Raw genomic sequence first — 16,271 nt, forward strand, 5'->3', positions numbered from 1 at the left:
GGCAGCAACAGGATCTTGTACCCTTTGGTCTGTCACATCTCTTACATCTGGCAGGTCTTACTAAACTATCTGCTTTATAGTTTCAAAGTGCTGAGAGCGTCTATTTATCCTGCCTAAATTATAGGCAAAAAGGAGCTATCATTCTGTCACCAATAAGAAAATTTTCCTAGACACCAGTATTCTCAATCATTGAAGTCTTTTTTAATACTCTTTAGTTCCAAAATATCTTTCCAAACCTCTCACAGCTGTAGAGCAAAAAAAAAAAAAAAAAAAAAACATGGCCTTACTTAACATGCAAAGATTGTAATATAAATTACTGCTACTTCTTAATCTATTTTAATTTTATAAAGTTAAAATCTTATTCCTTCTTCATTGGTAAAGAAGTTCGAATTGAAGAAGTATAATAATTTGCCTAACAGCTTCACTCTTCTATCCAAATACATTCATTTTGTAGTGTTTTCAAGGCAAGGGGATATTTACAAGGCATATGTCCTTGCTAAAAAATGCAAAAATGCAGTTGTGTGGTACAGCTAGTGGAAATCAAATCTGAAACTTGAATCTAAATTCTCTCATCAACTTCTATGTTGCTTCAGCATAATATTATACACAGAAATAATTATAACTTGAGGTCCATGGGCTGATTAATTTCACCAAAATTACCTTGAATTAGGACATTTCTACAGTAAAGATACAGGAAGTATAGGCTATACAGAAAATACAGTCATAAAAGGCCATCACTCCCATTTTAAAAACCAAATCATGTTTTCTAGCTACAGAGCACTGTTTATTTCTCAGTCAGAGAGCTGGCAACAAAAAAGAAGTTTAAGAGAACTAAGCGCTAGAAGTGAGAAGCCCTACATGAGAGAGCAGAGTGATGACTTCTCCTCAACACTGGTCGAACGATGAGAAATCAATTGATTGGGTATAATAAGAAATCAGAGACACATGGTTGAACTTTTAGTGGCTGCCTGTATGTATGACAAAATTCCAAGGTTCTCAGCCAAAGAGTGAGTTGTACCAACCAGGTGATATTTACCTAGGACTGTCACCAACTGATTGAGGGCCGTATGCCAAAGGATGGAGCTCAGAACAGAAAATGGAGGCCCATCTTCTCCAAGGCAGTGGCAGGTCTCTCAAGTGTAAGGTAAATGTGTGTTGAGACAGAATAGAAATCCTGAGAGAAGTCCCACATGAGACCTTGTACCTAAGGAAGTAATGGTATTATTCATTTATTTGTATATTAATTTAAACATATATTTTTCTCAATTTATAGTATTAATAATCAGTTACCAACTTTTTTATTGTATGCTAGACATTGTGCTATATTCTAAAAACATTCTATAAAAACAACCATAATAACTCCAAGAACTCAATGTAGAAATTGAGACTTAGAGGATGTAAGTTGCTCAGAACCATGAACTAGTAAACAGTAGGATAATAATTTGAAGCTATGACATAATATCTGTGCTTTGACTGAATAATTCAGAGATACTGAATCCTCTAAAATGTTTTATGCTCTTATAAATGGAATAAATTAATTATAATGTATGGCATATTTATATATATGATACAAATTGACATGCTGATATATAAAAAATGGGTTCATATTTTAAAATTCTCTAATATCTCTTGTGTTCCTTAATCAGATTTATATTATACAAATGTCATAAATATTTACAGAGGTTTATTTTTTCAACATGTCACTAGTACCTTGTTTAGTATAAAACATGAAATTGTACACCTTTAAATAAAATGAAATCCATCTTTATGCCCTTAGAGCAATCATTTTCATTTCAATGCATTTTGATAGCAAATGTGATTAAAATATTAGAAAATATGCTGGCATTATAAAGGTTATTACCATAATATTTACCTGATTCAGAAATTTTACCCTTCAGGTTTCTTTTGCTTTTTGAGTATGTTTGTTTTTCTTCCAATAGTAACAGATTATCCTGCCATCAGTAATGAATGATTTTAGAAAATACTGTTAGTCTTTTTGACTCAGTAGAAATTAAAAATACAATTAAAGACACAGTGAAAATCTGCTATTTTTGCCTAAGATATCATTTGTTTCTTAAACCTGTGTGGTGTGTTATACACAACCTCTTAAATTAATCATTCTACATGTAAACTGCAAATAATATTTATGTTAGTCAAAGTTAAACTTGATTCATTAGAGAACTGAATTTAAAATGCTTTAAGCCAAAAAAAAAAAAAAAAAGAAAAAGAAAAGACAAAAGAAAAGAAAGGAAATCAGAATAAAAGAACAAAAAGGAATAAATTCATTAAAGACTGTAAGTAAAGGATGCAGCAGTATTTCATGGGACACAAGGGCAGGCAGTACATTCAGACCTCCTGAGGGCTGAGAATTGAGATGTGGAATTCTATCGAGAATCAAAGCTTCCGCATCTTTAGTCTCTCTCTGTCCTCCCTTGGAGCCACATAACCTCTCATCTCTATACCACTTTGTTTGTCTGCTTCATTCTCTCTGTAGACTGGCTTTCTCTACTCTAACAAACACAGCTCTACAACTTACATTATGTTGATTCCAGACAGAAATGGAGATTTATAAAATCATTGAATTGCAAGTTTAAGATTCTGAGACTATAATATAATAGAATTAATAAAAATGAATCCCTTTACCAGGCTCAATATATAACATTATTTGACTTTATAGCTATTAGTTGAGAAATAGAAAATTCAAAGAAAACACTCTCATCCTCAGACAAATACAGTAGACTCTAATACATCCAAACATTTTGGACAAACATGGTTTAATACACTGTGTTAGCAAACCTTTCATTTCTAAACAAACATTTGAAATTATCAGTCCTTAACTTTATGTGCAGTTACATCTTTTCTAGTGAAGAACTAAGACAAATAAAGAAACCGGTAAGATATCACATAAAAGGCAGAAGCTTTGAGTTTTAAAACAAAGATCTGAAATGTATAAAATATATGCCCCAAATCAATAAATTAAAATATTTGAGTCTCTATTCTTTACTTCTGAAAGGGTAAAACTTCTCTTACATATAGAAGTGGAGTGAAAGCAAAATACTGAGATAGATGAATGTCCTTGAGAAGAGTCCTTGGCACCATCTTGTTTTCATCTCCAAGACTGGCAACACAGAGAGTCAGCCAAGAGCTATGAGAACATACCAAGTCAAGCAGTGGAATCTGATGACTTTCTTTATAGAGGAAAAAAGAGTCAGCAACATCCCCACAATCTACTTTGTCAAGAGAAAAACAAGAAGTTGAATCATGATGTGAAGAACATCAAAAAGAAAGTGAAAATTGAAAATTTTTAAAGAGCAGAAATGGTCATCTTGAAGTAAACACGAATAATTATCATCGGAATGTACATTGACAAATATATGCAAGACAATGAAATGGCATGAAAGAATTCTATACCAAGTTGTACTCCCTTTTAAGTGTGAGGCGTATGATCATATCCACCATCAAAAATACTACATGATATGTTCAGACTACAGAGAGCATATCAAGAACTCAAAATAAGATAAATTAGGTCACAGCCAACACCCTCAACTTATTAATGCAATATAATAGAAAATAATCACAATAAACTATCCAAATGTACCTGAGATCATTTAAAAACTTTTTATACTAGTATTTAAGCTGTGAATGATAAAAATATAAATAAAAATAGAAAAAGTAAAAATAAAATTAGAAAATAGAAAATGTACCTAATAAAATTCTAGTACGTACTATAAAAATGTGACCACAAAGCAAACAAAAGTGTAACTTTAATATTAGAAACCTATAAAAAGGTCAATAAAATAAAACAAACTGAAAAGTAGAAATAACAAATTTGCAAAGATATGATTACAAATTAAGGGATACACAACCAAACAAAATTGTAATTTATTACTTAACACTTAAATTAGCTTTTTGAAAAGATAAAAATATATACTAACTTTAACAATTTGAGAAAATATATAACTCACATGCATAAACATACACACACATATAAATTTGTAAGGCATACGTTTTAAATGGAAAATAATAGTGTGTATATTTGTGCTTTAATACATTCATGATTGTGTATTATATGGATTATTGTCTACCAAATTATAATTTAGAATAATAAAATCAAGCAAAATGGAGACAATAGAAAATACACCTAAAAAAAAAATCAAAAGTAGTACAAGTTCAAATCCTAATATCCACTGGGTTCACATGACTTATTTAACTCATTAATTCATTTTGTAAACGTAGGTTAATGTGGCTTCAAAATTAAACAAGAATGACATATCATAAAAACGAAAACTGTCACTTAATAAAAAAGCAGAACATTTAAAAAATACTACATCGTATATAATGTCTAAGTAAGAATGATCCCCAAATGTCAAAATTAGCATTTTATGAAATATTAAGTCCAGTTTAAAAATCACAGATTGAGAACCTGGTAAAATGTATAGTCAGAAATCATTCATAGAAAGAAAACATACATATACTAAAGTAAAGTTATGCTACAAATGTAAAAGTTCATATATAGTCTCGATGTAAGTTGATTAAGGGACTCCTCTGTGTACCAGAAACTGTTGAAACTGTTAGATGTACTGGGAAAAGAGAAACCAAAAAAAGACTTACCAGTGAGGATGACTCTTCCAGAGAGTCTGAGTGCCGGTTCCTGTGCTCTCAGCTTGGTCAGGGCTGACACTGGAAGCCACAAATGTGTTCCATCCGACATTGCCATAAATATATGTTCTAAAAAAGTCAGATTTTTAAAATGACAAATTGATCTCATAAAGTCTTTAAAAACATAGTATAAAACTTTAAGAAACTAAACGTGTACAATAAAATTCAGAGGACTGGCAGTTATGACCAGGCCTCTCATGATGAGTTCACAGTTCTAAAAAACAGAAAAAGAAGAGGAAGTATTTGAAGTACTGATGGCAAAATTAAAAAGACAAATGTCCTCCCTTTGAAAGAGGGAGTTAAAATGATTAGAATTCTAATAGGAATTTATATATAATTGATATTTTTTTTTCTGAAATAACTATATAAAATGAAGACCATTTATCAAAGAAAAACAAGGAGGGGATTTTGCCTTACCAGATAACAAATAGTACATAAAAATATAAACATATTTAAAATGTCCTACTATCACAATAATGTATAAACAGACTCAAGGAGTAAGTAGCAGAGAATTTGAACAACCTGATGATTACATGTTAATTAAATAGAGAAAAGTATATTTAGAGAAGAAAAAGTATTTCCAATAATTAATGAACAATGGCTATTTATTTGTGAAAATGTAGGTTATAAAAATATTGTTTACAAAACACCTATGTTACATTGATTTAAAAAATACAGAACTGTTAACGGTATAGGAAAACGTTTTCACTTTGGAATAAGAAATAAATCTGGAAATGTTTTCACTTTGCTGTATTAGTTTCCAATTGCTGCTGTAACAAATTATCACAAATTTAGTGGCTGAAAACAACACAAATTTATTATCTTTCTATTCTAGATGTCAAAGTCCAAATCGTGCTTTAGTGATCTGAAATCAAGTTGTCTGCAGACAGTGCACTCTCTCCAGAGGCTCTGGGCAGGGGGAAAAATTCCTTTCTTTGCCTTTTTTCAGCTCTTAGAACTGCGTTTCTTTTCTATTGCTACCTACAAAACCAGCAATGTAACATCTTCAAAACTCCCTCTGCATTGTTTCATCTGCCTTCTCTCTTATAAAGACCCTTGAGATTACATTAGACCCACCCAGATCATCCAGGGTGTTCTTTACAACTCTGATATTTAACTAAATCACATCAGCAAAATACCTTTGGCCATTTAAGGTAACATATTCACAGTTTTTTGGAATTTGGGCATCATTATTCAGCCTGCCACAGGCATCTTCTCAAAATAGCATGCAAAATCCATAAAGATAAGTCAAAATAATGCAAATTAAAATAAATTGGTGTTTTTTTAACATCAAAGTCTAAAATGAAAATAGATTGAATCTGTAATTAATATATATTGGTTAAACATTCTGAAAAGAAGTCAGTATTTATTCAAATGAAACGGATTTGAATTTTCACTAAAATTCTCCTTCTTATATTTTCTTTGGAAAGATATTTGTCATATACATCCAAGGGAACATGTGCAAGAACATACTTGCAGATTTTTCTTACTGTGCAATAGAATAACATCTGCAAATTCAAAATGGCTTTTATTAGAAAAAGTTTTAAATAGAGTTATATAAATAGTATAGCATGATATTCAACAGTTAAATAATGAAGCACAATTGTGTTGGTAGATATGAAAATATCTCTATATTATTAACTTGAAAAGACACAGATACTGTCTGTGTATTGGTTATGAAAAATATACACGTTCCCTAACAGAAACTAGAGTTGCAAATATAAGTACAAAATACCTAGTTAACTTTAAATTTTAAATAATGAAGATACATTTTATTTCTGAATGCTGTTTGCTTCAGTTATGCAATTTTAAGTTAAACATCACAGACTGAAAACATGCATTTTTGTTCCCATATCAACCCCCCCAAAATATTTTGTAAATCTATGTCACCTGGTCATTTTTATGTTCAAATCTAGACCTTTAATATTAGCATTTAAAATTAAATCACATCATTTAAATATATCTAATCAAATCTAAACACTGTAGAATTTTGACGCCACTGTCTTTCACTTAAAAAAAAAACACATGACACACGCTTCTTTCACACGTAGACATTATTACATCATCCTTTTTACTCCTGACCATGCAAGTCCACTCCATTTCCATCACAGAATGATGTCCTTAAGTAATACACATTCGTGCTTTAAACTCCTTCATTAGTATTCATGTTAAAATAATATTGAATAAAATGTATATATAAAGTGAAAATTTTATTTCAATATTCTATGACCACAAGTGTCTAAGTTTTAAAAAAGCTCTTTGGAATCGAGTTATAATTATTGGTAGTACATGATAAGTTAATCCAATGTAATTTTGTTACCAGTTTTATTAAATATCTATTATAATAATTTTAAATTTTCTTTAAATCCCTTAGTGGATTGATAGGGCTTTCTTCGGTCACATGCATATGAATCATTATTTGTTATTAGAATGAGATAGTATTCAGCATGAATTTTATTCCTATATTTCTTTACTTTTCTTTTTACAGGTATGTATTGAGAAAATATGTTCACATAAATAGCTGGTAGTGAAAGCTGTTTTTTATAGCAAGGCTTCTCAGTTCTTTGAACTTTTTAATAGTTACATGCCAAAAATTACATAGCTATTTATCTTCGAAATTATTTTTTAATAATCTATCATCTGACAACTCTATTAGGTTTCCCTTTCATTGTGTTGAAAGTAAATAATGAGAAATCTGAAAAAGAAAATTTCTTAGCCAGTCATTAATGTCACTCACTTTTGCAATACCAACCTTAATCTTCTATTTATACCTGAGGGTGTCTCAGTTATTTGCCCCCTAGGGCAATGCACCCTAGTTAGGGTGACCCACAGTTTATCATCAAAATTGAGAATAAATGTGGACAATATTAATAAGCAACAAAAACAAGCATAGTCCAGACTGTCACTGGCAAACCAGCACATAACTGTCACCTTAATAATAAAAAATATTAAAAACAGATATGAGGCACATCATTCCCTGTAGAGACAGAGAAGGCAGTTTGTAGAGGAAGAGATGAGAAACAACAGACTTGTTTTTTTTTAAAATATATATATTTTAAATAGATACATTTTACTCTTAGAAAAATTGCATATTTGAACATTGTGACTCCCAGTCATGTAAGCCAGTTTTCGAGAACACTCTCCAGTGTTTTAAGAACATGAGAAAGAGTCGAAGCACACGTGGGTCCAGACTGCCAGAGGTCTTCTGATATGAGGCTGATGACTTTGGATTTTTTCTTTCTGTAATGTGAAATTATGTTTTAAGGCAACTGGGATCCCTGATTCTCGCTCTCTATATCTTAAGCTGGGGTAGGATGAATTATTAAAGTGTCTGTGAGAATTGCACTGGTCAGAGGACACATCCAAAATTTAATGGCATAAGTTGAAGTCCACCTTCAACTCAGAGAAAAATTGTGCAAACAATTTATACGGATTTAAATCTAGATGTTATACCTTCTTAGTTTGCCTCCTCTCAACACAAACTAGCACTACTCATATTTACATGGCAAAGTTATAGAACAGGGCTAGAGTAGGGATAACTACACAGAAATAAGCATGTCATGAGAGGAAGATATCTTTTGCAAATTTCTTTTATTCTAAAATCTTTTTAAAAATTTTTGTTTAAGCAAATATTTTCATCATTTGATATTTCAAATTGTCCAGAGAGTTTTCTGTTACCCTCAGACCCTTAAGTGAAGGTACTTATGCTATTTAGATCCAAACATATATTCTCCACTATTCTGATATATTCATAACCTTCTGAACAAGTGTAGTCAATACAATTGATATACAGATATCAGCAGAGGCATTCACATTCAGTTTGCTAGGGGGAAAATAAAAGAAAAATAAGGAATCCAATTTCTGACTATTTAAATCATCCTGCTTAAAATGTCAGTGCTATGCTCTTCTTCCTTTACTTTCATCTTCGCAAGGACTTCACTACTTCTCTCTGTTGGATCATATTTTCTCTCTTTCTCAGAATATTCCCTGTATTTCTGATATGGAAGAAGATATAAATTCCCCTTGACTTCATATTTCTGATCTAGAAAGAGCCACATCTTGAAATTTATACCGTTTAGACAGTGTCTCCATTCCCTGACTATACATTCCTTTTCCATCCACTCGACAGGAAAAGTATCACTGATCTGCTAACCAGTCTTCACTCTTCTAGTCTTACTTGACTAAGGAGTGTTCCCAGATACTGTGACCACACTTCTTGTAAACAACTCATTGTCAGTAGTGTGTTTCTTTGTTCATATTAATTTTATATTTGTCTGATGGTTACATATTTGATTTTTAAGTGTTTATTTTCTTTTTTTGTTTTAATAATATAAACTCCTTAAAGTCAGGACTCTATTATTTGCTGATACAGAAAAGAAAATAATACTGAATGAATAAGTGAAAGGCATTTTGAAATAGTTATTTTTTAGTATATGTAATCCAGAGACCTGTAATTTATGCAAAGTCATCAGCTTAATCAGTAATTAAAGATAAGTTAATTTTAGTAATTGTTGCAAAAAAAAAATCCAGGCTTTTTTTTTTTATTGCCTCAATCGCAAGTATCTTACCTATTTTATTGATCTGTGATCTTTTCTTTATTTGTGTTTTCTTTTTCTAATTTTTTTCTATTTTCAAATATATGCATTTAAGGCTGTATATGTTTCCAATGTCTTGTTATAGCCATAGTCAGCATCTCTACCATGTCATTTTATTATTATTTAGTTCAAAATGTTCCTACTTTTTTTTGTAATTATATTCCACTAATATGAGCGTTCTGTACATGAAGTAATGTCTAAACACATAAAATTTTATAATTGTTTTTTAAACAATTGATTTATAATTTAGCCATACTCGAAGAACATACTGGATGTTGATAATTTATTTTTTTTAAGTGCTCCATTTTTATAGTTGGTATACCTTTGTATAACCTTGAGTCAGGAGCTAGGACTTCATTTTGTTACTATGCTTGCCTCTAGTATCACTCTCTTACCGCTTCCAAACTGCTGCTTTTTAATTTTCTATGTGCTGGAAAATCAAATAAGCAAGCACATACTTTATTGAATGGTGTCTAAAATAAGAGTGTGTAGGACCTGAGAGATTTTTCCGTGAAGTAAGTGCTTGGCTTTTGGTTCACGATCTATGTCACATTTATGTCTGCTGAGGCCACTATGAGACATGTGTTTGTTGATTTTCAGGTTCATGACATTGTATGATCTGATTAGTTGAATTTATCAAATTTCTAATTAGTGCCTGCTTAATGACAGGCACTGGTTCTGAGCTGGACTTACAAATGTGAAAAAAGATAGCATTCACCCTCAAGGCTCTTAGAGTTCAGTGGGGCAAAAAGTCACACACAAACAGAACATATCACTATCCTAGAACAATTGCTGTGAAAAAGGCTTACATATGAGAGCCCTGGACAGGGCACCCAGTCCATCCTGGAGGGTCTGTGGGGACTGGCTTGGGTCAGAGGAAATAAGAAAAGAAACTGTGGCAGAGATGATGCTTGAAAGTCATTCCAAACAGAAGGGAAACACCATCAAAGGCAGAGAGGAAAGTACACAAACAGCATGTGGGGTAACTCAAGATGCACAGAATTAGAATGTAAAGTGGGTATCAGAAAACAAAGTAAGTGATCGTTGCTTTATATACACAGGGAAAGAGTGAGCGCGACCAGTATATATGATATAAATTATTTCGTAAAACATACAAACAAAATAAACAAAAATAATGCAGGGCTAAACATTTTTTTTTTTTTCCTTCTGTCTGTCATTAAGGTTCAAGTATGCCTGCCACTAAGCAAGTTCTGGGTTCACTGAGTAGAGCTATCCTCACCATTTTCATCTTCATCATGATCCTTACCAGAGGCAGTTTTCACCTTCATGGTCCTTAACAGGTTCAGAAAATCCTCTAAATTATGAATTCCTAGCCTTTTGTTTAAAATATGAGTTTGAATTTTACATTCTGTGGTGAAAAAAAAATTCACATAATGTTGCATATATTTCATTCTCTGTAGGAAACCCAACTCATACCATGCAATTTCTCTAGGCTATTATTTCATGTTTCCAAGCAATCAACAACATTTTATCCTTGAATTTTGCTGGTAATCCAAATACCATTATGGCCTACATCTGAACAACAGTGATTCTCACACCTATGATTCTCAAACTTTAATGTTCATGATAATTATCTTGTTAGAATAAAAAATACTAGACTGTATTCCTAGAAATTTCTGACCCCATAGGCATAGAGTCAGATAATTTGCATGTCTTACAAATTCTCACGGGAGAGTAGCCCATACTGTTGGTCTATAGTCCACTTTACATAACACTGTTTCACACAATAATTTTACAAGAAAACTACCATGTCTTGTAAAATCATGTTAGTATTAAGTGTTTCATATGGCTGTTTCAAGTCTCAAATAGCCTGTACCAGTGGTTTCTGAAATTACTACCCGGTTCCCTCCTGTGGTTAGCTTAGTACCTGGAGATGATTTAGTCATTGTTGGGTACTAACTCACAGGAAAAGAAATCCAAAAACCACCCTTCTAAAATTCCACCTTAAACTAACTCTTCCTCTCTTGATTCAAGGCTAGCCCCAAAGAATCATTTTCATTCAAAGAAATGTAATTCTAAAGCCAAAAGTAATGAAGACCAGTTAAATCTTTACTGAAGTCTTCCCCAAAAAGTCAAAATGAAAGCTTGTTTGCAGCATACAAAATAGTCTTGAAAGCTGCTTTCTTCATCTCTCTTTAAATGGATATAGAAGACAACAACAACTATCATTTTTCTCTTCCTTCTATCTAACATTCCCAAGCTCCCCATCAAAGCTGTGCCTCATGGACTCTCAACTTTTCTACCCACGTCCTTCTTTTTCTTGACCTTAAGTTATGATCTGTTTCTGTGTTTCTCTCTTTGTTTCCTTCCCTCCTGTTTCTATGGACCACGTGCTTTAGAGCTAGACTGACTTGGTTTGAAGCCTGACTCAGGAACTTAGCACACATGTGAATGTGGGCAAGTTTCTTAAACTTATGTGACTCAGTTTCCTTATATGAGGATTCTATTAATACCTGTTCACAGGATCATTGCAAAATTAAGTCAGTTAATCCTTATAAAATGCTCAGAACAGAGACATACTCAGGAAGTACTCTGTAAATGTTCACTATTCTAAGGACTATTATACTCTCTGCATATGTGTTGTACATATTTATGATTTTCAAATACCTATAGACAAATCTATGCATCTTCTATTGCTTTACCATAAACTAAGAGGTGGCTTCAGAGATAACTTGAAAGAATTGCTGACTTATTCACTGAGAATGAGTGATTTAAGATAAATCATTATAAAAGTCAACACTCTCTTTTTCTCTGTTATCACCCGAGGTAGCTCCCAAGGACCAGAACTGTCACCCTCATTATTTACACAGTAAGGACTGAAGAATGTCTGCTACTCATACTATGCTTTCATCTTCATGCAGACTCTCTCCTTCCTTAAGTAATATATGAATGAAGAGCCAACTCCCTTCCGATATGCCACCATGAGAACACGTGGGCCCCGCCCACATACCCTTGAATCCTCAGGCTAACTTTTCCCAGCAAGATTTCCTCTAGGAATTGCATGTGTCTTTCTCCCTTGCTGCAGCATGAACATAACTCACTTTTCTTTTTTCATAAATGGATTCTTTACTTCAGAAGGAGACTTTCTACATGGGTAATAATCGCAGTTCATACTTCTATAATTAAGTAGATTTTTTTCTGTATAATAAAATTTTAGAAATTACCTGAAGACATTTATAAAAAGAATTTCAAGAAAAAATAAGGTTGCAGATAAGGTGTTCATAGCATGGCTGAAATGTGATCAAGGAAATCTTAGTTAAGGCTGGCCCCTGATAAATAATGAGGATGGAGAGCATACTTAAACAAAAAGCAAATCCAGTATCTTCGGCAACATACATAGATTTGTAGGTTCTTTCCATAATATACTCTAAAACAGAAACTTAAAAAAAAAACCCAGATGGTTTTAAAAAGTGAGTTTATGTGACTCAAACTTCTAAGCAATACTTTTAGATAGAGTGGAATAAAAATCTCTCTATGGCTACAATTTTGGTGCCAAGCCTCCTTTCAGAGAGAATTTTTGCTCAACACATATAAAACGTTTGAAAGCAAAAACATATATTAGAAGTATCTGTAAACACCCCGAAGTTTTATCATAAACAATTTTGTGCTGATTCAACTGAAATCATTAAATTGGTTACTTGATATATCAGTGTTATACATTTGTTTGTTTGTTTGTTTGTTTGTTTGTTTGTTTGTTTGTTTTCCCTGTGAGAATATACTTACTATTCTGGGTGAAGAGGAGAAAGATATTGAATGACTTGAATTTAACTTTCTCTTCACATTGGCTTAAATTCACTGTTCTCAAATTAAAAATACAAACACATATCAAACAAATGTTTTTAAAATAATTATATTGTGATATACATACTGATGTAAATCTATTTGATAAATGTCTATCCAATATCCCATAAGAAGTTTGTGAATAAACTATTCCTATTGCCATTATTTTTTTTCAACATAAATTTTACATAAACGGTTAAAAAAATTTAAGTGGCTCTGTTTTATTTTAGAGAATTTATCACTTTAGTAAATAGGAATATCTTTCAATGACATCCAAAAAATTCAATTTGATTTCTTTTTCTCTGTTTTTTTCTTTTTCTTTTTAACATTTTATTTTTTACTTTTCCTTCTTCTCCTTCCATTTCCCCCTAATTTGATTTCTTCATTTGAACTTCATATATTAAAGAATACCTCTGTAATTGTTAAGATTGGATTTATTACATCAAAGTAGATTTCCAAAGGATTAAGCTTCCATTTTAAGACCTGATGCTTAAATAGAGCTGCTTTCCTCTTTTTGGAATGGTAAAGTGATCTTATGGTTACTGGTTTATGTAAACAACTCTTGCTTACAAAAACAAAACAAAACTTTTTTGTTTATACTGCAAAGTTATGCATCCATGTTACAGATTAAAGTGAAAAAAATGTTAAAGTGTTTAAAGCTCCATTATATTCTGCAGACTATAAAGCAATATTCAGTAGCTGATGTCATAGAATACTTATTAGGATTCATTATGCAAACTGATAGAATTAAATGATAAATATATGAAAATTAGCACGAAATTGTTTTCAGGCATATAATCAATGGCCCAGGAAAATTTTTATGTTATACTTTTTAATAATTATGTTCATTTGTGTGTCAACACTTAAGAAATCACACACTATTTAACCCAGTAATTTCACTTACAATAATTAGATATAGTATTAATAAACAATGTGGATATAAATTTATATAAAACTATTCACTATATAACAGTAATATTTTAATTCTAAAAGGATAAAATATAATCTAAAGAATGAAACCATAGAAATGATTAACACTACATTCATTCTTTCAGTATTTTACAGATACTATAGTATTATTTTAAAAAATATTCAATGGCATGGGAAAATTATTCTGTGCATAAGGCTGAGAAAATACATAGTAAGACAAAACTCTATACTGAATATGCTACAATTTGTAAGTAGGGATATAACAGACATTTTAAACAAATTCTGACAAGCAATAGACATTCATAGTGTTTAACTTTTAGAAATGTTATTTGGAGGAATTTGTTTTCTTTTTTCTATGTCATTTCCATATGAGTTAGTCATTTATATTTGACATAGGTTAACTGCCAATTAAGTTAAAAATATGCTTTAGAATAAAGGATAATTTCTATTAATCAACAATTTCTATAAGAAATTTGCCATACTTTTATTAATTTGTTCATTTCCAATTGATAATATATAAACTTTAAACAAGTTAAAAGTTAAAAAAAAGTGAAGTGAAACTGAGTGAAATAGCATTTTTAAAAAACTGACTATATCTATGCCTTCTGAAAATATTATAAAAATTGAATTATTCTTTTGATAAGTCTGATGATTGCTCCACTCCATTGTGAAGAAGTTTGTGAAAAAAAGAAGTGATAAAACCCAGTCATCAATTTTGTGCTGCAAAAGGATAAGAGCCAGAGAAGAAGGTCCTTTCTTTAGCAGATTTCATTAATATGCAAATGTTGGGATTTCCAAATGTTGGGGAAAATGAAAAGTTAAAGGTTACTGAAAAGTCAAGTGAAAGGAAAAAGACTGGGGTAGGACTAGGGAAAGAGAAGATACCTATGGCTTTTATTGAATATGCACTTTGTAGCCCTCTACAACCACATGAGGAAATTTCTGTAAGGTAAAACTTCAGAGCGTGGAAAGAATCCAGTTTCTCTATAGCTATTGCTACTGTAACTTGAGGTCACAGGCATTCTAATGGATACTTTATTTTCAGGTAACCTCGAATGAAAACTAGGTTTTACAGGGATGTAGGGGTACCAAGAAATGAAGTTGCACCTCCAAGGAGACTAGAATAATCAAAACCAAAATCCATTGGTGGGGGGCAAGTGCCACCAAAAACTGACTTTCCCTCCCTCTCGTCAGAGGGAAGAGGGAAGGAAGGAAGGGAAGGAAGGAAGGAAGGACGGAAGGAAGGAAGGGAAGGAAGGGAAGGAAGGGGAAGGAAGAGGGAAGGAAGAGGGAAGGAAGAGGAAGGATAGAGGGAAGGAAAGGAAGGAAGAATCGACTCTCCTAGCGTCTCTCTGGTTATTCGAGCTCTTCTCTCCGTCGTTCTTCTTTCTTTTTCTTTATTCTTTCTTTCTTTTTCTTCTTTTCTTCTTGCTTCTTTCATCTTTGCTTTGTTGCCGGTCTCCCTCCTTCATTCGCCTCTTCATCCTTCTTCCTTCCCACCCTGTCCCCCTCCACCCCTATCTTTTTCTTCATTTTCCAACATTATATTACCTCCAATTCTCAACACAAAACAAAGCCTAAAATAGATTCTGGTTTTAAATTTCAAATTCCCAGAAGACAGGTTACTGATATTTTCTAAATCTATGTTTTCATCTTGTAAAGGGAAATTTTTCTTAATATTTTACATGGAGGAAAAAAATTACTACTAACATTGTTAAAATCAGTTTCTCTAATCCATATATCCAACTGATAAAAATCTCTTCAACTTCTGATAGGAGCAAATCCTACATTTGTATTTATTAAAATCTTCTGTGCTTCTTAGGTTCTTCTTTTTTAAAAAAATTTGAGTGACATTATTTTTGAGTAAAAGTATTTAATGAGCTTCCTTTAAATAAAAATAGTGATACCATGAAAATGTCAACAAATTTAGAAACATAAATAGGAATTTACTATCTAAAGACTTAGCTCATACAGTTAAGGAGAAAAGTAGTTGGTCCTGGTTCTAGTTGTTCACATTATATAATAACCTACCCAAAGTTTGAAGCACAAAGCAGTAATTTCAGTGTGTTTGGTAACACCGAGGCTTAGAAATTCAAGAACAGAGTATTAAAGACTTGCTCTACTCATTGATGTCTTGGCCCTCAGTGCAAAACACTAAGTCCGATGGGACTTAACAAATAAAGCCTGGAATCATCTGGAAACATCTTAATTCACATGTCTGGCAATTTATGAAGTGGAACCTCTACTGGATTGTCAGCTGAGGTGTAGCCTCTCCATGTGACTTAT

The 16,271-nt window shown here is 32.0% G+C and overlaps 1 long non-coding RNA gene across 1 annotated transcript in view; it reads right to left on the minus strand.

The window, feature by feature from the left end:
• Positions 1-287: 287 nt before the first annotated feature.
• The window catches only part of LOC107500288, a 72,955-nt gene continuing 56,971 nt past the window's right edge, over positions 288-16,271 (minus strand). The window contains exons 4-5 of the long non-coding RNA XR_004953390.1: positions 4,612-4,728; positions 288-3,145 (exon numbers count right to left, since the gene is read on the minus strand). This is a non-coding gene — a long non-coding RNA (uncharacterized LOC107500288). The remainder of the gene's footprint in view (positions 3,146-4,611; positions 4,729-16,271) is intronic.

The sequence above is a fragment of the Rousettus aegyptiacus genome, unplaced genomic scaffold (assembly GCF_014176215.1).
Source record: "Rousettus aegyptiacus isolate mRouAeg1 unplaced genomic scaffold, mRouAeg1.p scaffold_m13_p_11, whole genome shotgun sequence".
Taxonomy (NCBI): Eukaryota; Metazoa; Chordata; class Mammalia; order Chiroptera; family Pteropodidae; genus Rousettus; species Rousettus aegyptiacus.